Consider the following 24,660-nt stretch of genomic DNA (forward strand, 5'->3'; position numbering starts at 1 on the left):
AGACCACCCATTCCGTTTGCGATCCCTCTTGATACTGACGAGGACGAGGAATCGGTTTTTGGGAATGAGGATTCAGGAGCGGTGGGGGATTTGGATCCGGATTCGGCACCGGTGTTTTAGGAGGAATTGGATCTGGATTGGGAGAAGGAATTGGGTTTGGAGTCAAGGGGGGAATCGGGTCTGGCGTCAAGGGAGGAATCGGTGGTTGAGGGGGAACCGGATTCGGATCTGATTTAGGACGCTTTCGCTTCTTCCTCTTAGACCCGTCCGTGGATCCCCCTTTACCGTCAGCATCCTTATCCTTCAGGAAGTGGTCCCTGTTGGTGGTGTTTGAAGGAACTCCCGAGACAGAGTCCTTCATTTCCACGTCCTCGTCACCATCAATGGATGAATCGAAATCAGATTCCTCGTGTTCCGACTCGGTCGGATCCATGATTGAGGAAAAAACGGAAGAAAACTAATCAAACCAAAAATAAGACTAAAATAACGCAGAAGAAATGAGAAAAAAAATCTAACAAGTAAAAAAAAACTCTGAGAAAAAAAAAAAAAAAAAAAAAAAAAAAAAAAAAAACTAAAAGCAAACAAAAAACTCGCCTTTTGCACTCACCGCCGAACTGGCCGCACTGGCTGCCGCCCGCAGCGGGATGCGCGGGAAGCTCGTTTGCGCGCGCTTGTTGTTGTTGTTGTGCTGCCTGCTGCCAGCCACGTAAACAACGGGATTGTCTCCGACCTGGCCTGGCCGAAAACTGGTCCGCCGACCGCAGTCGACTCTCCGGGGCCGATTCCACCGACCAACGACCGTCTCTCGCCTCAGCTGCCTCCGCGGCCGCTGCTGCTCACTCCTCCTGCTGCTGCTGCTCGGATGCAGGAACTCGTTCCTCTTCCGCTGCTGCACCGCCGCCGTGTCCACGACGACCAGATTGTGGCCTCTCTGACCACCGGAACGGGCTTGTCCGCTCGCACACGCCTCGGAATCGCCGTGAAAAACGCGCCAAACACACCGCGAAAAAACACGACTAACCGCTGAGATTATCTCCCTTGTAGACGGTAACAGGGCAAGTCAAATTTTAAGAAAAATTCTACGAAATTTGGATCCAAAGTTTATACAAACTCAAAAAAAAAACAATGCGTAAGCGGTGCATTGTGCAAGCCGTGCAAATCAAAATTGAGTACATTTTGTGGAAGGTACTAGTATGCACGCTCAGTAAAAATGAAATAATATAAATTATTTTAGAGTGTGAGCTGTAAATAAATGTTTGACGTTTCTTTTGTTTGCATCTTTTCGATATGCGCATTTTTTTTTTAATTTTGTTCTGTTTAAAACCTGTTCAATTTCGTGAACGTAAAAACTAAATAAAATCGTCAGCATACCTGAATGCATGGCCGGACGACCGGTGTCCACATTAAAGACGCCTGCTGGGAGCTGCGACGGCATGAAATCAAGCCGAGCAGTCAGCCGTGCAAGAACATCTGCTGCGGGACAAATCCACACCTTGTTCAACGAGACCGGCCAAACAGCATGACCACATCGAGCTGGAACCCACCTCAAAGAACGAAATCTGCACCGGAACGCAGGCCAGCATCCAGCGCAGCTGAAGAAGCTGCCATCGGCCAACAATTTCGAGGACGGCTCCTCTTAAACCTGCATCCGAAACCCTTCCTGCGTGCCGGTTACTCTTGCTGCTCGGGTACTCGGAAGCGGAGGAGACTTGCGAAACTACTCCTGCAGGGTAAGGTCAAACAGTACGCAGGAACCTGCCCTTTTCGAAGACTAAATGGACGTGGAATTATGTCCAGGCTTAATCAGAGTGTTTAGTCACTCAACCGCTGAAAAAAAACATTCAATGAAATTTTCTATTGTCAACAACTCTACAACAAAGTAAAAGAGCCAAAGACGAAATGTAAACAAGTAGTCTATCCCGCTCGTTACAAATGCAAACATCAACTGACATAAGCGAGATAGACAGCTTGTAACCACTTTGGCTTTTGCCGATTTACATTGTTTTGATTGTTACTTTTTACATTACCTTACTCGGCAAATTCAATCGGTCTGAATCTGGGGGCTGCCCAAGTGCCAAGTCTTTTCTGGAACAAAATTGGATCTGGATTGCCTTTCAATAATTTCAAAACACTTGTTTTGACGAGCGACTGCTCCGAACTGAAACGAACTTGCTCAAACAGGTAGCAATGCTGTTTTGTTTTGCCTTCTGTCATTGGCAAAAATCTGGAGCAACATTTGAAATGGGCGGTACGACATTGCTCTTACGGCCTTTCGTCCCATTTAAACGCGTGTAATCAAAGGCCGTAAGAGCAATGTCGTACCGCCCATTTCAAATGTTGCTCCAGAAATGATTGCTTTTGAAATTTACATTAGGCTAATTTTACAACAGTTTCGACATTTACATGCTTTTTGGGCATTCAAATAAATAATCCTGGCAAAAATTTTTACTTACATCAGTTTTGTCAATTACGTCTAATTTCATTTTACATGTTGGCACTTTACGTGCATTACAGCAAGTTACATTTATTTTCAAATTTACGTCGAGCATGTTTACGTATGAAACATCCATTCAGTGTCCTGTAAATTTACACTTTTTTTTCTGTGTGGCTCAGTCGGCAGCGGGTAGCAGCAGTAACATCGAACATCCTACCCGTCGTCCGTTCGATTCCAGTCCAGCGTTATTCCACTTGGCCGTCGGCGAGAAAGCGTCCCCTACTTGTGAAACAACTTTTTAAAATCAGAATTTCCTTTTGCTGCCCGCTTCAATCATTTTAAAATAAAACATACACAGAAAAAAATATTCCTGTAAGTTTACATTATTTATCATGTACCAAAAGGTATCATGATAAATGATGTATATTTACATTAGATTCATCGGAAATTTACATGATTTTCATTGTAAATGTTTCAAATCAAAATAGTGAGAAATCGTGTAAATTTCCAATGAAACTAATGTAAATTTACCAAAGCCAAAATTTGTTTTTGCTCCGCTGAATCTAGAATCTGATGCGTTATCATGATTCTAGATACAACGGAGCAAACAAAAACAACTTGCAACACAAATTTACGAAAAACTTAGAGCATCATTACCGGTGCGTTGCGGAAATTGTTGCTATTTTATTAACCCGTAACGCTTCTATTTTAGTTTAGTCACCCACTCGCACACCGGTCGTTGCCAAATTAGGTTGTCAATTTACTACCCGGCAACCTTACCGGTGGTTACTGAATTATTTTGTTTGGTGATTTTAATAAAAGTTTTCCCATATATTTGATCACGAAAATAAAATGTTAGAATGTCTACTTTGCGATTCCGACTGGCAGAACCGGTTTTGGGCACTGTGGCCACCGGGAACCTGCTACAACCGAAAAAAGTCCTTTTTGAGGCCCCGACTTTGAGGACCTGTATCTCCGGAACGATAACACATAGCGGGTTGCTTCCAGTTGCATTTGACGGGTAATAACCTCAACTTTATGCTCCCGTAGAGATGATTTGTCAAAAGTGGACACCGGTTCCGTTAACCCGGAACATCCGAAAAACATGATTTTTACAGATTTTGTTATAAAATCAATACATTAGTACATTTTTTCAACCGGATTTTTTGTAAATTATTACATACGTACACTGCATACTACCCCTGACTGTTTGGGATCGTTCCGGCCAACTGTGGCCAATCCGGAACCGGTTCCAGGGTACCACCAAAACGGTTCCAATAATGGTATCGCTAGAAACCCATCATGTTGCATATCAAACTTCATGAAATTGAAAATTATGACCATCTAAGGTCATGCCGATATCCTCTGACTCAACCTGGTCACTCCGTAACCGGTTACCGGTGGCCAGTGGGGGACACTTCCGGAGAATTCAAGGAAACATATCACGCGACGTATCAAACATCATGAAATTAAAAATTATCAGCATCTAAGGTCATACCGATATCCTATGACCAAACTTGGTCACTCCGGAACCGGATACGGGTTGCCACTGGGGGACACTTCCGGAGGGTCTGTAAGTTAGGTAATTTTGGAAGGTTCAACTAAATTTATCTACTACAGAAAATTCAAACCGCCATCAATGAAATGGTTCCGGAATGGTAATCGGGCTCGGTTGTGTAGCTGCTAGTGTGATTGCTCTCACCCAGCCGGCCTGGGTTCGATCCCAGTCCCCGACCCCGTTCACATTTCTCAAGACGAGTAATGTGTCATCACACCTTCTATCGGATGGGGAAGTAGAACGTCGGTTCCAGCCTCAGTTGTTGTTCGGTCATTTGATCATTCCAGATGTAGGAGTTTTCTCCCTGCTATAAGTACAAACAACACTCCAAACCAAGCCTCCTCCGGTGGAGTCCCTGGCGGCGGTTGGACTCCCAATCCAAAGGTCGTCAGTCCGAACCCTGGGATGGAAGGTTCCTTGGAAAATAAGAAGGATTTGGAGCTCTTCCCATTGAAACCATTTTTAAATGTTAGGTTCGAGAAGAAACTTCAAACTTGGTTCTTTGCATATTCCACAAATTTCCTCCATTCCCAACCCATTTTCGGTTCCAAATTAATCAGGATGGGACGGAGGACATCGCCATCAGCATTTGTCTCCCAGTGGCCAGGTTGGATTAAAAGACGTGGGCAAGACTCCCATGCGCCAGTGCCAACGCATACCGCGGGTTTGGTTTTCTAGCTTCGGTACGAGCCTGATCCCATTGGGTATTGGTATTTCGGTTCATCGTACCAGCGCACCACGCTAAGGGTTATTCACTTCGAGTATATCACATACCGCGTACGGCGTGCGTACCATACGCGCATAATACTGGCCTGATACTGGCATACTATGCGCAACTTTTAGACACGATTTATATCAGTGTAGTTGTCAAAATCGATCAAAATGGTAAACAAGGCTAAATTGCATACGCTCTGTCATCCGCATTTCGGGACGGAATCGCCTCATCGTACTACGATTCGATCCCCACCAACATTTCCAGCCAGCTGAGAATCACTAAAATTCTGCCTTCGTTTTCCCTGGAATCTGGAACGGGTGGCCTGCCTCGATTGCATGGTGCGCAGATAGTTGCGGAGGTCCTTTTCTTCGGCAATGTTTTCATTGAGTTTGTTGTGGGTCGCGGTGAGGACTTGCTGGAGTTGGGGGAAGTCGAATTTACGCTCCGTGGGTGGCAGGTTTTGAACTCGAATTTAACGAATATGAGTACGGATTTGGAGTCATCAACGACTTTTTTCAGGTCAAAAAGTTTGGTTTGGAGTTGTTCTTTTTGCTCGAGTAGGGGTTGGGTTTTGTCCATGAGGGTGTTGAGATTCCTCCGGGAGGGTTGTTTCGATGTCGGTACTGTTGGATTTCCTCTCTGACGAGATTTTTTTTGAGCGCTTCAAACTTTTCGTCGTGTTTGACAAGGTTTTGCAAAGCCTGTTCCCTTTCCTGATCCAGTCCGACGATCAGCTTTTAAGTTTAAGCAACTCAGACGAATTGTCTGACGACGCAGTCCGCGCCACGACAACTCCGTGCTGGGAACCACCTCAAACGAACCGTCTTTCCGGTCAAGAAGTTGCCCCAACGGTACAGCTATGTGTGTTTGGATGCTTCGACGAACTGTGCAACAGCATCTTGCAACACGCCAATTGCATTGCATTTGATTTCCCCAGCCAGAAAGTGGCGGAAAGTTCTTTCTTGTCTAACCTGAATTTAATTAGTAAATACTTGACAAAATGTAGGTGGCTTATGAGTTTGTATCTGTCACGTAGACGAACAAACCGCCGTCCGTACTTTAATGCCGCTCCAAAATCTTCGGAAGACTTGGTTCTCAAAATAGTAAAAATAGACAAAATCCTAAACAACAACTTTTATTTCAAAAAAAGAAAACAATTTCGAAATCTAACCGAATGGACAACAAGAAACAACGATTAATGGAGTCCAGTTGGTGTGCACAAACTTGCCCTCCTTGCCGAGCAGCTCGTACGTGTGCGCCAGAAAGTAGTCGGCCTGGCTAACTACCTCACGCAACGACTGCTGATTCTTGAAGAAGTTGTCCAGCAGCAGATAGAACAGCGTCGGTTTGCACACGATTCCACCGTATTTAGGTTCCACTTGTACTCGTTGGCGGCCTCGCGAAGCAGCATGAAGCCCTGGGCGTAGGAGACGATGTTGGCACAGTACAGGGCGTTGCGGATGTGAGTGAGGAACGCTTACGTTATACCCCTCGTCGTCCTTGTAGTTCAGAATGTCCCGAGTGATCTCGATCAGGAACGAGTCAAGTACGCCGTTGTTCCACTTGTCAAATTGCTGAGCCATCTCCTTCTGGGTCATTCCGAGCTCCAACATCAGGTGGTACGCCTAGCAAATCAGCTGCATGTCACCGTGCTCGATTCCGTACCATCTTGACAAAGTGACCGCCCAACCCATTCGCAGCACGGATCGCCGTTAGATTTGGCGCAAATAGCCTAGAACATAAATCAAATCATTACAAGATCCGCACCAACCAACCCACCTCATCAAACCTGAAAGATATCCTTAATCAGCGGCCACTCGTCCGGATGACCGCCGGGCATCAGCGACGGGCCGTAACGGGCATTTCCGCAGCCAGCATGTAGGGGAAAGTTCTTTCGTGTCTAATATGAATTTAATCAACCGAGGCACAATTCCTTTCACTAGCTGAATGCTCCGCAAAAATCTAGCATTGGGAGAAATTTGGATTAATATATGATATTCCATGAGTTGGCAATTTATTTACTAACTTGCATTTCTTTAAAAAATTGCACAGCTTTGCACAACAACTTAAAAGCAAACTACAAACCAACTGAATCTAACCATAAAACAGCATCAGAGTCTTGATCAGAGTTTGACGTTGAAAAATGTCAAAAGTTTCCACACTGAAATAAATCTTCGTAATAATGATCAATACTGAGGTCCATACCATACGCACGATATCTAGTATGATACTGACTACATACACACTCCATACACACCTCAGTATCAGAAGTGATTTGCCCTTAGGCACCACGACAATCTCGGCTCGTCGCCTCGGTTGTGTGTCTGGCACTCGCCCGAGGCATGAACCCAGCGTGCCGTGGTATTGAAACCGGTTTGTACCGCCAGCGCGTACCACGGCACGTACCTCGGCTCGTGCCGAGTGAAGCACCTTGGTTCATACGTTGGGTTCATGCCTCGGGTGAGTGCCAGACACACAACCGAGGCGACGAACCGAGATTGTCGTGGTGCGCTGGTACGTTGAACCAAAATACCCTCGGCTCGAGAGAGTCGGGTACGGGTGTAAACCGAACAAAGCAGGCGCAAAGCAAAACCGAGGTACAAGTGAACCGCGTGTACCGCACGGTGCAGGGAAGCTTGGACGTGGGCATGACCTTAGATGGTCATTATTTGCTATTTCATGAAGTTTGATATGTCGCATGATTTGCTTCCCTGCATACTCAGGAAGTGTCCCCCAGTGGCCACCGGTAACCGATTCCAGCGTGACCAGGTTGGGTCATAGGATATCGGCATGACCTCAGATGGTCGTAATTTTCAATTTCATGAAGTTTGATATGTCGCATGATATGCTTCCCTGCATACTCCGGAAGTGTCCCCCCGTGGCCACCGGTAACCGGTTCCGGCGTGAACAGGTTGGGTCAGAGGATAGCGGCATGACATTAGATGGTCATAATTTTCAATTGCATGAAGTTTGATTCGTCGCATGGTAGAGTTCTATGCATACTCCGGAAGTGTCCACCACTGGCCACTGGTAACCGCTTCCGGTGTAACCAGGTTGGGTCAGAGGATATCGGCATGACCTTAGATGGTCATAATTTTCAATTTCATGAAGTTTGATATGCAACATGATGGGTTTCTAGCGATACCATTATTGGAACCGTTTTGGTGGTACCCTGGAACCGGTTCCGGATTGGCCACAGTTGGCCGGAACGATCCCAAACAGTCAGAGGTAGTATGTTGTGTACGTATGTAATAATTTACAAAAAATCCGGTTGAAAAAATTTACTTATGTGTTGATTTTATAACAAAAGCTGTAAAAATCATGTTTTTCGGATGTTCCGGGTTAACGGAACCAGTGTCCGCTTTTGACAAATCATCTCTACGGGAGCTTAAAGTTGAGGTTATTACCCGTCAAATGCAACTGGAAGCAACCCGCTATGTGTTATCGTTCCGGAGATACAGGTCCTCAAAGTCGGGGCCACAAAAAGGACTTTTTCGGTTGTAGCAGGTTCCCGGTGGCCACAGTGCCCAAAAACGGTTCTGCCAGTCGGAATCGCAAAGAAGACGTTCTAACCTTTCATTTGCGGCCAAGACATCCAAAATCGGTCAAGATTCCGAATTTTGGCAGCCAAAAACATTTCTGGGTCATAGAAATCTGGAACGATCTGGAATCTGGAAGCAAACTCGCGTTTCACGTCCAAGATGGCATTCGTCACAAATCTGCTCCGGTCGGAGCAAAATCTAACGTTGCGGCCAGTACCGGTCCCGACCGCCGTACCTCCAGATGTTTTCGTCGGCGTACGTACCTCACCTCTGCGGTCCTTCATTCTGCGCTGCGTGGCCGTTATTGTGTTCAACTCGCTGCGTGATTTGAAAACACGGAAGTGCCCTGCCAGGTGAGAAGTTGAATCCGCTGCGGCCGGTTCAAAATAGCTGCTTATTCCACCTCATCCTGTTGGTTCCAGGAGCTGGGGCCACCGAAGTCACGCGCGGGCAATTCAAACTGCATATTCCGTCGAACCAAGTAATATTTTTCCGCCGGAACACTTCAATCCGCAATCACCGACAAAACCCGAAAAAAATCAAGCCAAACTCAAGAAAAAAATAGTTTGTTTTGAACTTTGACAGTTCAAAGTTTTAGTTGCGTTGCTAGCGTGTTGCCAAATATGGTAATTCGCTCCCAACCGAGGCGTTACGTTTTAGTTTAGCAACGCATTTGGCAACGACCGGTGTGGGAGCAAAGTTACTATCACGCGTTACAAAACCTTAAAACCTGCCTAATACTCACGCTGGTAAGGTTGCTCTTATAAAAAGGTGCAGGTGGTTATGTTACACATGACCAGTATGACAAAGAACTTAGCAAAAAAGCTTTTAAAATTAAGCAATTTTGTTGAATTATGCGTCAGATATAATCAAAACATTATTGGATTTATATTTTCGTTTAATTTCTCTTTAAGCTCCGTATTAAAAAACCATGATATCTCTATAATTCGATGTTTGTCCCCCAATCGGAACAATCGTGAGGTAGCGGCCTCTCCAGATTGTTGCCACCTTTTTCGAAATGGCCAGTATTGTAAACCATGAGTTGTGATTGTTACAACTCGTTGGTTCAATAGATGTCTTCCCGGGAAAACTTTCCTTTAGGAAACCGGCCACTGCAGCTTTTGGCCAACTTTTTCTAAATTGCCATTTTCATTACCAATATCAAAAACCATGAAACCGGTAAATGTCCTCCCGGGAGAGCCTCCCTGAGGGCACCGGCCACTCCAGGTTGTAGCCAATACTGCCAAATTGGCCATTTTCATCACCAGTATCAAAATCCAAGAAGTTTGATACCCATGTTGTCCAGTCTCGTATGGCCTTCCATCGGAACACCCCGGAGGAATCTGGCCACTTCGGGTCTTGTGGCCAGAATATTCCAGTGGCTCTGAATTATTCTGGCTGGCCTGCCTCCGCTTGGTCTGCTCCTAGCTCCGGGCTAGCTACTTTTCGGCCAACTGCTTCTGGGCCTCCAGGCCATCTGCTTCCAGGTCCAGAAGTAGATTGTTGTTTACTCCTCGGCGTCCAACGATAGAATGATTTCCAAGGGTTGACGGAGCGGGGTTATATTGGCTTAGAATGGAGACGGATGTCCCGCCCCTTTGCGCCGGTTATCTCATTCCTACGTCATTCGATTTTTGATGCACTAGCACTGGTGGGAATGGGAAGTTGTAAAGGCAGCATTTTTGCCAACGATTTTCATTCCATCGTCATCGTTCGAACCGACAACATCGTAGCAGCAGCAGCAGCAGCAGCGGAAAAAATCAACGACTGGAGGAAATCAAGAGCAAGCTCCGAGAAGAAGAAACACGCCAGCGTGTGCGTGAAATTACTACCAAAACGACGTCGAAGGAGAAAAACAAGGCCTACTTGGATGGACGCTCGAGAAGATGGCAACAAAAATCAACTTCTGCTGCAATTTAACAAAATGGCGCTTTTCAGCGCCAACGAAAAATTCACGAAAGAGTTATTGTTTCAAATGATTTTGGTGCATTTTTAAAGCTTTTGACGCTTGGCGTTTAAATTAATTTAAATATTTCCCCCAAAATTTACATTTTACAAAAATTTACGAATATAAACAATTTTCGCTTGCAATTGTCCACGGTCAATCGATCGCAGTTGGCCTTGAACAAGCAAGCGCGTGCTTTGACCCACGCAAAAAATCTTTCCGCTCTCTGATTGGCTGTTATGTTTTGCCGTGGAGTCGTGAAGGCAGTACCGACAACATCGTAGCAGCAGCAGCAGCAGCGGAAAAAAATCAACGACTGGAGGAAATCAAGAGCGGGCTCCGAGAAGAAGAAACACGCCAGCGTGTGCGTGAAATTGCTGCCAAAACGACGTCGAAGGAGAAAAACAAGGCCTACTTGGATGGACGCTCGAGAAGATGGCCACAAAAATCAACTTCTGCTGCAATTTAACAAAATGACGCTTTTCAGCGCCAACGAAAAATGGTCATTTTCATTACCGGTATTGAAAAACATGAATTTTGATACCAATATTGCACAAAATCGTATGGTTCGGTAAATGTCCTCCCGGGAGAACCTCCCTGAGGGCACCGGCCACTCCAGGTTGTGGCCAATACTGTCAAATGGCCATTTTAATTACCAGTATTGAAAACCAAGAAGTTTGATACCCATATTGCCCAAAATCGCATGGTTCGGTAAATGTCCTCCCGGGAGATCTTCCCTGAGGGCACCGGCCACTCCAGGTTGTGGCCAATACTGTCAAAATGGCACGGGGTTGGGCACATGCTTCATCCGTAGCGCATTTGGATTAACTCCGGTAAATTTACGTAAATACCGTAAATATCGAGGTAAATATGGATGCACGAAGAATGACGAGACAATTTCAAAAGGAATTTTGATCAGTGTGGGTTTTGACGTTTCTAAACGTCATTGGCAAATGTCACTTTTAGGGACCATCCATAAACCACGTGGACACTTTAGGAGGGGGGGGGAGGGTATGGCGATTGTCCACGCTCCATACAAAAAGATTTTTTTTTGTATGGACAATTGTCCACGAAGGGGGGGGGGGGGTTCGAGATTCCCAAAAAAGTGTCCACGTGGTTTATGAATGGTCCCTTAAGAATGTTGTGTTGTGTAAATTTTTTGATCAAAATTCGGATGGGACCGCTCTGCAGACCGACCAGTTACGGGTTCCACGACGCCCTCGCCATCGGAAAAAGCCGTGGCAAAAGCAGAAGCAGTTCTCCCTCAACCAGTTCATCCACAGCAGGTTTCTTGTCCCGTGACACCGCCGATCCCGGAGGATAAATGTCTTCTATTGAACGGGACGGCGGGTATCAAATTCCGCGACATACGTATGTTTTTTTTTTTTTTGCAAGGCCCGAAGCGCATGATCGGTCATCAACGTCGAAGTCAACGGTAACGGCCAGAATAACAGCCTAACTCAGGGAGTTCATCCTGACAGCGAAGCGAGCGAGATCCGGCCAACGAAAGAGGAAAAAATGTGAGGCGATTTTGGAGTAAATACATCTAAATTATTTAGAAGTGAACCCGTGCACCACGGGTTCATTATGTAAGAGTGGAAACCAGGGAAAATAATAAATAAATGTGATTTTTAATTTATCAATATTCACTACTTGTTTGCTTTTGAATTCGATCGCACGAGCGGGGTTCATCTTCAGCTCCTGGCCAATCTGACCCGTGAACGGAATCGGGCTCGGTGCTGTCGAGGGGTATTGTGAACATTGTTATTCTTGTACGATTCGGAAGCATTCTTAGGGAGGAGCATGCGGTGTTAACGGCAATATTCAATATTGTTGTTTTTTCATCATATTTAACAATACAAAAAAAATAAAGCTTAAATCACAAATACAAATAAAATCCAAGGCGACTTCAATGTTCAACAGGCAAATTCAATGCATATGCAACAGTTAGATGCGTCTGCAGCGTAGACGCGTGTAGGAAGTTCGAACGCGTCCCGGACGAGCTTGGCACCGTCTCCGGTGGACATCTGCACTAGCTGTTGCCCGGCCAGCTTCAGGAAGATCGACTTTGTTTGCGCCACACAGGTACGAGTCAACAGCGTGCAGCACTCCCTTCGGTGGATAAATTCCCAGGTTCTTGAACTTGTCTTTGCGCGGCATCGACAGGACGACGGTCCAACCCGCCAATGTTCGATTACTGCTCGGTGGGCCGTTCGTCCACCTCCATCGCCTTAACGCGCGCGTCGTACTCGGCCGGAAGTGTCTCCAGGATGAGGTACGAGTCATGTTCACGCCCACCAAATCGCCCGGCTTGAGCTTCTCCGGATCAACCAATCCAATCACGGGCAAAAAGTAAGTCTGCCGTGTCGAAGTCTTAATGACGATGCGCTTGCCCTTCCGTTAGGAATCCAGCACCACCACCACCACCCCGTCGTCCTCCGTCTCCTGCGGGTCCACGTACAGCAGCTCGGTCGACTTGTCCTCCAGGGTTACCGCCATCTCGCTTGCTGGCGCCTTACTGAGTCCGGAACACGCACTAAATTCAACACAAAACGATGGAAAATCCGGATTTACTACGACGAAGCTGCTGCCCCTGGAAATTGCCGGATGATAACAGAGCGCCAGCGAATCTTCCGGCCGGGAAATGTAAGAGACAGATTGATTTTTTTTTTGTTTGTAAACAATCAGCAGTGCGCGCGTTTACCTGTCATGTGAAAAAACACTGAAATAAAATTCTTAGAAGAATGGTGTATGCACGTAAATATGGATGCACATACGGATCAACTTATGAAATAAATGCAATATATTTGGAGTGACCACCTCGTGCAAAATGGCCATTTTCATCACCAGTATCAAAATCCAAGAAGTTTGATACCCATATTGTCCCGTCTCGTATGGCCTTCCATCGGAACACCCCTGAGGGTTCTGGCCACTCCGGGTCTTGTGGCCAGAATATTCCGGCTGGCCTGCCTCCGCTTGGGCTGCTCCATGCTCCAGGCCAGCTGCTTTTCGGCCAATTGCTTCTGGGCCTCCAGGCCATCTGCTTCCAGGTCCAGGTTGTTGTTCACTCCTCGGCGTCCAGCGATAGAATGATTTTCTAGGGCGGATCGAGCGGGGTTTATATTGGCTCGAAATGGTGACGCAACAGTGCCTTGTTGCGTCGCAGACCTCTTCCCCAGTACCAAGCATGCAACATTTTCGTAACGCGCGACATTTTTCGTTTTTCTGGATTGACACCTCATCAGAATAGAGCCCTTAGGACAAAGTTCTTTGTCAAAAATATTTAAATTCAAGAAGATTTGAAGTAATCTAATTATAAAGTTTGTTTGTAAACAAGTTTTAGATGTATGCAGAGTTAGTTAAGAATAAAAATGACAAATATATTTAGTCTTTTACTTACGGTTTTTAAAAGTCATCGGTTGACCAGGGTAGGCGTTTCCATCAGCGCCAAGGGCTCCTACAATAGGCGGTACTGCCATGTCCGGAATGATTCCGGTGTCGTGAGCGCATGCCGCACTTCTACTATTGATTCTCTTACTGGTCATTCGCAAATTGGTTGTGTCCCTTTCGGTTTTCGGCTGAAAAAGTGCAAAAACTCAAAACAAATAATTTTTAAACGGAGCAATTAAAACTCACCTTTGATGCTGATTCTTATGGAGCGAATAATAAGCAGACGTCGAGATTTACCGTCGAGAATCGGCGAGTCAGAACTTAAGGTTGATGATCACCTTAAAAGAGTAAATATGCTCACTGGGAATACTGACCGGTAGGGAATGGGTTTCGACTAGCGGCGTGCTGGGTTTCTAATCCAGAGGCCGTGAGTTTGATACTCGTACCGGGATGATGAAGTTTATCACGATGTGTTGAAGCCTCTTGAACCCACTTCCGGATTTCCGGAGCTCTCAACGGTGCAGGAAAAGATCGTGTGCTGTTGAACCTGCAGTTTAAGAAGAACATCAGAATCGCAATTTAAAGCAAAACACAATCACGACATTTTTAGCAACTCCAGCTGGTGCTGCTAGCCACCGGTGGACCGATTCCTAAAGGTAGCATCAGCAGGGGGACAGTCCATCCTCCAGCGTAAAAAAACCCTGAAAAGCAATCCGAAAACTGATCTGTGCACCGAACAGCACCAAACCAACTCAATGAAACGAAACAAACCAGAAAATTATAATCAAAACAAATCAAAACAAAAACAGGTATTACACGCTCTAATAGAATCATGCATAATCTAGCTAAACGAGCCAAATTCCCTTATCCAAGACACAAACCGTACTACTGAAGTTCACGTTTATGTCAAAATACAAAATAAGTCAAGAATTTTAGTAAAGTTTATTAACCAACTTCTCCGTAACGTGTACTTTTTTGGATTTTTTTGGTCAATTCTTTTGATTTGTTTTCTGACTTCATTGACTGAGGATCAAAACTTCAATTTTGATTTTCTAGCAGAGTGTTTTGTGTTCAATTGTGTTAAAAAATTACGGAAAATAATCCTCTAAAGTCTCTTTTAACTTGCTAAATTAAACCTGTATTGAAGAGCTAACATAAAAAGATGCGATCCGGAAACCTTTAACTCCCCCTCGGAATAGATTAGACTCCGGTGGAAGTCATTTCACCACGGACCGCCATGGACAGCAACTCCCACACACCGGCCAAGTTCAGCGCACCAAACACCACTGTTGGTTTGTTACGGTAGATAAATCTGGTTCAGGGTCTGAGGCGAATCACAGCAAATGTCTGTGGGAGCGTTTCCGGTGACAAAGCTTGCCCAAGCTCCTGCTCAGCTCAGTTCCGGAACCATTGTTAAGTCTGTTAGACATACTCCTCAAGAGATTTGTTGGTGGCAGCGATTTCGTGACGTAATTTTCTAAGAAGTGACTGCAATTTGAGAAGTTTGTTAATTTAGATATGGGTCATTACATCTGAAGCGGAACAGCATTTGAAAATTACCAGAGCTGTTGAGACTATCAAAACATGCAAAAATCCCGAATTTCATCCAAATCGGACCACCCCCTCCATTTTGTACCCTCCCAAAAAATCGACTTTTTGGCGATTTTTGAGCGAAACCCCTATCTTCAAACGACGATAACTCAGGAACCACAAATCTTAGAGGGTCGGTCTTAAACACAATTTTGAATTTGTGATCAAAATTCAGATTAAAATATTTTTTCTACCTGTATTGCGCAATTGAAAACTTTAAATGTCCGTATCTCAAAACAGCCCTATTTATTTTTCAAATTTGACCTCACATCAGCTACACTCGCCGCATCTGCTAGAAGCACTCAGTCGTGCTGAACAATAATTACTACCTACACCAGGTAAGATGAATTATTTTTATAATTTTATACGATCAATACCTTGAACAATCTATTTATGTATAAGTAAGGCTACCAACTCTTGCTGAGCAAAAATCCGTACACTTTGCCGATATGACACCATGGTATAACAAAAACTGTCAATGAATTATTTATATAAATTAAATTTAATAAATTTGAGAATTAAAAACATAAAACTGAGTCGTTTTTACAGCTAACAAATTTCACACGTTGCACGTTTAAAAGTATTCATAAAATAAACCGTGATTTGAATCAAATCGTTATGTTCTTCAATGTTTTTTGTTAAACGTTTTAAAGTTTACAAAATGTCAAGTTTGCTTTTACGAATAATACCGTTCTTAGTGTTTTCACGAACACTTTTCCAGAGTTTTTTTTTATTGAAAAGGTCCTATAACATGTGAAACACAACAGTTTATAGGACCTTAAAAAAAACTCTAGATTTGTTAATTCACATGTTCAAATGTTTTCACAAGTTTTAGAAAGCCTTTGGAAATTGATAAATATATATAGTAAGGAATTTCTAAAAGAACAATTCTAGAGTTTTTTTAAAGGTCCTATCAACATATGAAAGACAAAACTCTAGAATTATTGATAATCAAGTTTTAATTGAGGAAACCCAGGAAAACTCTCCCTTTTTAATTCAAACTCACAGAAAAATAAAAATTTCTACACACAAAAAAATATTTCCGAATGTTACATCATTTATGATGTAACACTTTTGCACGTCATTAAACATTTAAATTTAAATGCAATTTGATGTAAATTTGTAACAAATTATACGTAAAAACATGATTTTACGTGTGATTCAACCGTTTACGTCGAATCTTACGTTAACATCAACTGAGTTTACATGTAATTCATTTTTTCCGTGTCAAGTAAATTCACATATTTTTTCTGTGTAGTTAACAAAAGCTTCAACCAAATCAAAAAAGCAATTCAATGATTAAAAAGTTGTTAAAATTCCGTAAAAATCCGTATTATGCGTAAAATTCCCTACAAAAATTCCGGCCTGTTAAAAATCCGCGAAGAGGTTCGAAAATCCGTATGGTAAGGAAAAAATCCGTACAGTTGGTAGCCTTATGTATAAGGAATATTTATTGGATAATTTTTAATGCAATGTTTTTCCTGATCTCAGTGTCATTGAACCATATTAAGTAAAATTTGAAATTTTCATATTAATTTGCAAATGCTACAGAGTTTTGCCTTCCTCACCTTACTGAGGAAAGGCTATAAAATCACTCGGAAAATGAACTTCTTAATTCGACCTTGTAGACCCACCTTCACGTATACCTATCGACTCAGAATCATGTTCTGAGCAAATGTCTGTGTGGATGTGTGTAGGTGGGTGGACAAAAAAATTGTCACTCGATTATCTCCGGACTGGATGAACGGATTTTGACCGTAGTAGTCTCATTCGATCCGTCTTGGGGTCCCATAGGTCTCTATTTAAAATCAGCAAGTTTAGTTAAGTACTTCAAAAGTTATGCTAAAAAAACGATTTCGGCGTATGTCCGGAAGATTGTAAAAAGGGTGGTTTTTGCAAGAAACCCTATCATGTTATACATTTTCAGAAAGGTATTAAAAATACCTTTCCAATGAGCCCAAAACATTGAAGATCTGATAACCCTATCAAAAGTTATTAGTACTTAAGTGTTATTTATACACTTTTTGGAGGCCGGATCTCAGATATTTCAATGATAATGATGTCCGGGTCCATCATGCAACCCATCGTTAGTTAGATAATCGAAAGACCTTTCAAATGAGCCTAAAACATCAAGGATCTGACAACCCTATCAAAAGTTATTGGCACTTAAGTGTTATTTATACACTTTTTGGAGGCCGGATCTCAAATATTTTAGTAAAAATGATGTCCGGGTCCATCATGCGACCTGTCGTTAGTTAGATAATCAAAAGACCTTTCAAATGAGCCTAATACATCAAGGATCTGACAACCCTATCAAAAGTTATTAGCACTTAACTGTTATTGATACACTTTTTGGAGGCCGGATCTCAGATATTTCAGTAAAAATGATGTCCGGGTCCATCATGCGACCTGTCGTTAATTAGATAATCGAAAGACCTTTCAAATGAGTCTAAAACATCAAGAATCTGACAACCCTATCAAAAGTTATTGGCACTTAAGTGTTATTTATACACTTTTTGGAGGCTGGATCTCAGATATTTTAGTAAAAATGATGTCCGGGTCCATCATGCAACCTGTCGTTAGTTAGACAATCGAAAGACCTTTCAAATGAGCCTAAAACATTAAGGATCTGACAACCCTATCAAAAGTTATTTGCACTTAAGTGTTATTTATACACTTTTTGGAGGCCGGATCTCAAATATTTTAGTAAAAATGATGTCCGGGTCCATCATGCGTCCTGTCGTTAGTTAGATAATCGAAAGATCTTTCAAATGAGTCTAAAACATCAAGGATCTGACAACCCTATCAAAAGTTATTGGCACTTAAGTGACATTTATAACTTTTTGGAGGCCGGATCTCAGATATTTCAGTAAAAATGATGTCCGGGTCCATCATGCGACCTGTCGTTAGTTAGACAATCCTTTCAAATGAGCCTAATACATCGAGGATCTGCCACCCCTTTCAAAAGTTATTAGCACTTAAGTGTTATTTATACACATTTTAGAGGTCGGATTTCAGATATTGTGATAAAAATATTGTCTGAATCTTCCATGCGAACTATCGTTGGAATGGTTTTTTTTGCCGATGAGCCAGACAAATTGAAGGTCTGCGAACCCTATCAAAAGAAATTAGTAATAAAGTTGATTTGTAAGACATGCTTGTTAAGGGAATGTTGCTATTTTTACTGAATGTATTGACTTTATGAATGTGAGGAAGGCACCAACCACCTAAAGGTGGATTAAGTAACGAGAGTTTTTTCAATACAATTTACAATAATTTATCATTTTTCTATTATTTTCTTTTTTTTCCTAATTCCTCATTTCTTCCAACTTTATCAAATTATTTCTTCTATTTCTTCTTTTATTTGAAGCGAGAACACATGTAGAGCTGGCTGTAGTAGATGAAATAATTCTCATGGGTTCTAGGGCTTTTGCCATGTGCGGTAGCGAAATAGTGCCATTCAGCAAAAACCCCAAAATCTGCCTTACGGTTTGAAAGATTGATCATATTATACCGATTTTTATATTCTGAGCCAGTTTCATCTGAATAATTGATGATTTTTTTCAATTCTGGTACATTAATTTCAAAAACAAAACCATATACTTCTGATACAGTGGACAGCAGCTGTATCGTCTTCCAAGATTTCGAAATTATTACAAACAAAAAATTATATTATTGTTCGGACGGTGTCGAAATCAACACAACTAAATTTGATCTTAATCAGATAGTAAATCAGATTAATCTTTGTGATTTTCATACATTTTTCAGTTTTATACTTTCCAGAAATCCTCCTCCTTAATCATGCTTCACGAGAGTTTTCATTCATGTTAATTCATAATTTTTAACACGATAATGTATCATACACTTTTTCTTAAGTGTTACTTACAAGATCAATTGCAATTTCCTGCTAGCTCTGCGGGAATTCAATTCTGCCCTGTATTGCGTGTCGTTCTTGCTCTGTCCTGTGGACTAGCACACAAATTCACCGTATACTATTTTTTTTTTTAAATTAAGATTATACCTCAGTTTCCTACAGTGGTGTAGGTATATTCAACTTTTGCCTAATTTGCAAATGATTATTTGGGATGAAATCTTATTTCAATAAATAACCAGGTAGCAGTTATTGATCAGCGTGCCCGAGTGCTTCTAGCAGATGCGGCGAGTGTAGCTAATTTAGGTAATCTCAAATACTTAAAACTTTAAAATTCGATATCTCTAGAACGAAACATATTCCTTTCTGTCGATAAGTGATTCTTATGTAAAATTGGCCTGGGAATAAGATGGTGAGGTCAAATTTGAAAAATAAATAGGGCTGTTTTGAGATACGGCCATTTAAACACTTCAGGTGGAATGACCCATATACTTTTTAGTAGTGTAGAAACTTACATCACAGTATTGAAGATACTATCGCTAACCGGAAACTAATCAAACTTCTCAAAAACCTCGCCCGGTTTGTACTGACTGCGCAAAAATCTCACAGAGAATTGAAACCTCTGGCATCCTGGCGACGTTCATGGTATCCCGTGATCATTGGAACCCTAATCCGCTTCCTTCCGATTGCCGTCATCCTTTTTCGGCGGGACCAAGCGTTTGCACCGTTAAATATCCTCCAGGATGTCGCCGTTTGGGTCGTCCACTTAAGAATCAGACCGCGAGTGGAGGAAGATTCCGGCTCCGGTGCTTTGGAGAGACTGGTTTTCTTTGCCGGGTGACGGCAGCAATCCAGTCAAATCCATTCCCGGCTCTGCGGATACTTAGAACTAAAGAAGATGCTAAAAATAAACAATGTAAATAAGCACTTGAAACAAATCAAATTTACAAACCTCCAGCTTCAAAAAATCAACACACTCCGATTGTTTTGATTTGAATCATTTGAGGAGCGGCAATATTGCTTAGTTGAAGCCGCAATCAACTGAACCCGTTCAGGAACGACCGTTTCCAAACAACAAAATATTGTACGATCAGTACCTAGCTGGACTCGGTCACTGGAAACGACCGGCGGCTCAGTGACCGACGAAATAGGCGGCGGGCCAGATGCGGGCATAAAAATGTCAAAATCTCTTCCCCCCTCACTTCGTCTCACCGTCCAGCTGCAGCTTTGTTGACAAACAAACGGAGCACGCGGTCGCATGATGGCGGCATCGAGCCAGAATTAGGGGTGATCATGTGATTAAAAATAAAAGTGTTTTCAAGAAAAATAATATTTTTCCGACCGAATAAAAAAATTCCGAGCATGTTCAAACAATTATTCCTGATGTCGGAGAAGTGATAAAAAAGCAAAATGTTAATCCATATTTTTTCTATAAATTGATTTTTTTCACTCCAACTGGGAACCCCTACACAGAAAAAAATATTTCTGTAAATTTACATTATTTATCATGTACCAAAAGGTATCATGATAAATGATGTATATTTACATTAGGTTCATTGGAAATTGACATTACATTCATTGGAAATTTACATCAGTTTTGAAAATTTACATTAGTTTTGGAATTTACATTACTTTTGGAATTTACATTAGTTCAAATCCACTAATTCTGATTGGCCAATGGGAATGAGAAGCTCGACTTGGATTGCAGTAGGAAAAGGGTGTGGCCTATGTTCTATTTTAAAATGATTGAAGCGGGCAGCAAAAGGAAATTCGGATTTTAAAAAAGTTGTTTCACAGGTAGGGGACGCTTTCTCGTAGAAGGCCAAGTTGAATAACGCCGGACTGGAATCGAACGAACGACGGGTAGAATGTTCGGTGTTACTGATGCTACCCGCTGCCGACTGAGCCATCTTCGCATTTTATAAACGATCGGCTAAAGCATCACCTTGTTCAGGTCGAGGCTCAGGCAGTGGGCCAGCGAAGTATGAGAGCGATAGAAAGAGAACCAAATATAACTATTTTTAGTTCGGGTAGTTTTGAAGTCAACGTTTGGCAGAAATACATTGGATATATGATTTACATTAAATAGGAATTTACAGGAAGCTGAACACGGGTAGAAATTCATCAGATTTGAGTTTCCATGCTCAACGTTTCCATTAGATTCATGATTTACATTAGATTTAGATTTACATTGGAGTAATTTCCACGACTTTTTACTCTTTACATCATATTTCAAAATTACATTGAGTGAGTTTACATAAGAAACAGTAATTACGTGCTGTGTAAATTTACATATTTTTTCTGTGTAGGTCTATCCACGAACGTTTTCAATGATCGTGAGAAGATGCCAGAAAATCCAGCTACGAGCTAAATCCACAATATTCGAACTGTTATATTCTGATTAGCTGTCACTCGGTGAACAGCGGTCGCAATTACATGCGTTTCTCATTTACATTGAATGATTTTTACATTAGTTTCAAGATTTACATGATTCAGATTGAATCATAAAAGCCTAATTCAATTCCATTTACATGAAATTTATTATTTACATGCAATTTTATTTTACATGATTGCATTTTACATCTGATTTAGCATTTTACATACGATTTAATTTTTACATGTTCCAAATTTACATTAAAAACATAGTTTACATGACGTGGAAATGTACATATTTTTTCTGTGTAGGCCACAACCGAGGCCACACCCTTTTCCTACTGCAATCCAAGTCGAGCTTTTCATTCCCATTGGTCAATCAGAATTAGTTGTCCGTCGGAACGGCAATTGTGGCCGATGTTACTGGAGTGATTGACGCCACCGGAAATGTTTCGGACTTGGCCAACGGGTCGTGGACCTATGCCGATTGTGCCCCGGAGATGTACTAGTACGGATTACACAACTCGTTCCAGGTCATGGAGTTGGTGTCTGGTCCGATCATCTACACGGAGAAAAAAGAGTTCCCAAAATCGTGAACAAGCGTTCATGAAAATGGGAACCTCGAACAAAGTGTTCAAATCCCATGGTACGATTTTGAAAAACGTACCATGAAATTTGAACACTTTGTTCGTGGTTCCCATTTTCATGAACGTTTGTTCACGATTTTGGGAACTCTTTTTTCTCCGTGTACACCGAGTACGCCGAAAAGGGTGTCATTTATTTCCGGCAAAAGGCACGGCATTACAAAGTGGTGAACAGTGGAATCGTTTCAAAAATGTTAAAAAAGTATAAAAAAAAGTTTGTGCTAATTAAAATTATTTTTTCTTATTTCCATCCGAAAAAAATAGAAACTAAAACCAGAAACTACTACTATAAAGTTCATATAACGTTTACTACAACATACATGTAGAAATCATCGATTGATTCATTTAGCTTTTACGTGTGAAACACGTAGAATCAACGTGAAGGGATCTGGCCAAACAAATTCCGTTTCCACTAGGGTCACCTCGTAGAAGGTACGTGAAAACCCTAGTGGAAAAATACCACATAGCTTTTCACGTAACTTCAACGTGAATATTTTTTTGAGTGTAGTGCGGCGTTGGCAGCAACCATTTTGTTCACTCCGGTGACTACGCCGGGTGTGTGTGTGTGTGCTACTGTAGCGGATCGGAGATGCCGTGCCGCAACCAAGAGGACCGAGAGCGCAAATTCTTCGGGTAGTTCTGGTGCCGGGATTTGCAACCGGTGGGAGGATTTCGGCTGGATTCGGCTGATTGGCTGCGGAGGTGCGGTAGTCGGTGGAATTTCACGCCATTTTGGACGCTGACTGGTCGGCGACGCGACACGGCGAGTTTTGATTTTCTTTTGTTGTTGGAGGAGCTGAAACGCAAGGTAAGGGCGATTGGGGTCAAACAAGCTCTTTTTGCCTTTTTATTTAAAAAAAAAGTGAAATTTCCTACGCAGTATCACCAAGGAAATTTTTGTTTCGACATTTTGGCGTACTAATAATTAACATTTTGCCTTGTGACAGTAAGTGTGTGTATGATTCTTTTGTTTAATAAGAACAAAAGGTCTCATTTTTTTATTTGATTATTAAGAGAGTTTTTCTTTTTATAATTGGGTACTAAAGCCCTATGTAAATTTTTATTTGCAACGATAAAAAACACGATTAAAAACCATTTCTGATCACTTTTTTTCATTTTAATGCAGATTTTTTTTGAAAAGACAACATTTTTTCGATGGATCAACTATGGTCCCCTTGGAACGAGCTGTCAAGTAGGAGCTTTTCTGTCAAGAAGGACCGCGAGGTTAATTTTTCAAGATTGATTTAAAAATCCATTTTAAACTCTTTGTGGTCGTACAAAGGGTCATTGTACTTAGAAAAATGAGCTTTATCGCTGTAAACAATAATATCAGCAATCTAAGCTTCATTTTAGGACCCAATTAGTGGGGCTTCTTGGCCACGGCGGAGTTCCTTCTGCTGTTCCGGGCACTGACGATTTTCGGTGCTGGTGTGCTGATCGAAGGACGAGTCATCTACTGGGGGTTTGTGTTGCTTGCTGGCAAAGGCCGGGAAGGAGATCGGTGATTTTGATATTATTCGTGATTTTTTTTAAGACATGGGTTCGAACGGGATTTCTACCTCTATTGAGATGTTTAGGAAGGATACGTCATTTACGGATTGGTCCGATCGACTAGCAGGGGAAATTGGGGCGCATGGGTCGCCACACGTTCGATTCTATCGTCAAACGCCTTCCCCCGTGGAACCGAGTACCGGAACTGGTAGCTTTCACGTTTACCTACCGCCGTCATAGTCATTCCGGAAAGCACAGATTGCCTTTTTCAATCGTTTCTCTCGCTGGCTTAATTCCTTGTAGAACCGGTATAAGACGGTTGCAAATATTTGTCAAAGTTTTTGTATCCCCCTTGGGTTTTATATAAATAATGAAAATTGTATCCATAGTCACCGAACTAACTTTTTTTATTTGAAAAGTGGCACTGCAGTAGAACACAGAAAAGTACACAAAAGAGACAACAATCGGAACAAGAAGGTTATGAAGATTTTAGCATTTATTCTATCTCTGTTATTATAACTTCAAAGTGTGATATTTGTTTATTTATTCACTTTTTTACTGCAATAATCGTTAAATGACTGTTACAGAGTATGATGAAATCGAGTCAAAAAAGGTGCCTGTTGTAGTTGGTTTTCGGTTAGGTTAAACTATTGTAGACGGTTGTCGTTTAAATTAAAGCTAGGATTGATTCTTGGGTGGAGCTATAAATAAAAAAAACATGTTTAGTTAACGTTCTCAATCGCTGACCATACACGTAAACTTACGCCTAGTAAATTCCTCGGAATGTAGCCTTCTTTTCCTGTGCAATTTTTTGCCCACCACCATTCTCTTTCAGATTCGTCTCCTTTGCGGATGATTATCAACTGGTCATTTAGTGAGAAACCCAACTCATCAGGTTGTTGAGCTTCATACGAAAATACTGCATATACCTCTCCATTGTGTAATATTCCCAGTTTTTCTTGAATGTCTAAAAAGGATTTAAATCATATGTTAGGCAAACACGTCCATTCCTTGCAATTTATATAAAAAAAAACATACTATATAGATACTCGGAGCAACCATCATAGCCTTCTTCATCTTCTTCACATTTCTCTGCAGGAGTTTCGT

At 42.1% G+C, this 24,660-nt stretch overlaps 1 long non-coding RNA gene and 2 pseudogenes across 2 annotated transcripts; all 3 read right to left on the reverse strand.

The window, feature by feature from the left end:
* Nucleotides 1-2,362: 2,362 nt before the first annotated feature.
* On the reverse strand, nucleotides 2,363-7,160 carry LOC120428473 (6-phosphogluconate dehydrogenase, decarboxylating-like; annotated as a pseudogene).
* A 5,228-nt stretch (nucleotides 7,161-12,388) lies between these two features.
* On the reverse strand, nucleotides 12,389-13,018 carry LOC128093853 (26S proteasome regulatory subunit 6A-B-like; annotated as a pseudogene).
* A 7-nt stretch (nucleotides 13,019-13,025) lies between these two features.
* On the reverse strand, nucleotides 13,026-22,054 carry LOC120428487 (uncharacterized). 2 transcript variants are annotated; one of them, XR_008212650.1, is made up of 4 exons: nucleotides 14,187-22,054; nucleotides 14,031-14,131; nucleotides 13,831-13,922; nucleotides 13,026-13,772 (listed from the first exon to the last, which is right to left on the reverse strand). It is a non-coding gene; the product is annotated as an uncharacterized LOC120428487 (long non-coding RNA). The 2 variants fall into 2 exon arrangements; XR_008212652.1 differs by having other exon boundaries at nucleotides 13,831-15,072; nucleotides 15,145-22,054.
* Nucleotides 22,055-24,660: the final 2,606 nt, after the last annotated feature.

The sequence above is a fragment of the Culex pipiens genome, chromosome 1 (genome assembly GCF_016801865.2).
Source record: "Culex pipiens pallens isolate TS chromosome 1, TS_CPP_V2, whole genome shotgun sequence".
In the NCBI taxonomy this organism is placed as follows: Eukaryota; Metazoa; Arthropoda; class Insecta; order Diptera; family Culicidae; genus Culex; species Culex pipiens.